We start from the raw sequence: 552 nt of genomic DNA on the forward strand, positions 1-552 counted from the left end.
GAAAGAGAAAGACGAACCTATTCGAACGAAAAACGTATATAAAGCTCATTTATTCGCTGACACCATCACTGTGTAATGATCAATGCAGAACTAGCTTTTTTATATGGACTGTTATGTATATGCCATTATTACCTCGAAGTAGACTTTGACGGCTTGCATGTGTGGGAAACGAAGTGGATAAAGTTGAGTTTCAGTTTGCGTCAGAACGTACGTTTCGCACGTCCTGTCTGGGAGAATCTAACGTGCAGATGTTAGGATATAGTTGAAGATTCTTGCGAGGTTTCCTTATCCTAAGGTTTCAGGATTATCACCTTGACAAGTGTGAGTCCTCCGTTGCTTCTGTTGTACCTCCTTCGGGGGTCCCTCGGGAGGTCAGGAACTGTCGGACAAGTGACACGAGCGTCGGCGGAGGTAAAACATAAGTAAAGAAGCGGGCTTGACCCGGGCTTGGCGAGGTCACACTGCCGCTACAGGAACATAGTACTGGCCACGATAAACCTACGTAGGAACCATTACCCACAGGATCAAGTGTATGATTGTATGAGTCATTTC

This window comes from Penaeus monodon, chromosome 25, assembly GCF_015228065.2.
Source record: "Penaeus monodon isolate SGIC_2016 chromosome 25, NSTDA_Pmon_1, whole genome shotgun sequence".
In the NCBI taxonomy this organism is placed as follows: domain Eukaryota; kingdom Metazoa; phylum Arthropoda; class Malacostraca; order Decapoda; family Penaeidae; genus Penaeus; species Penaeus monodon.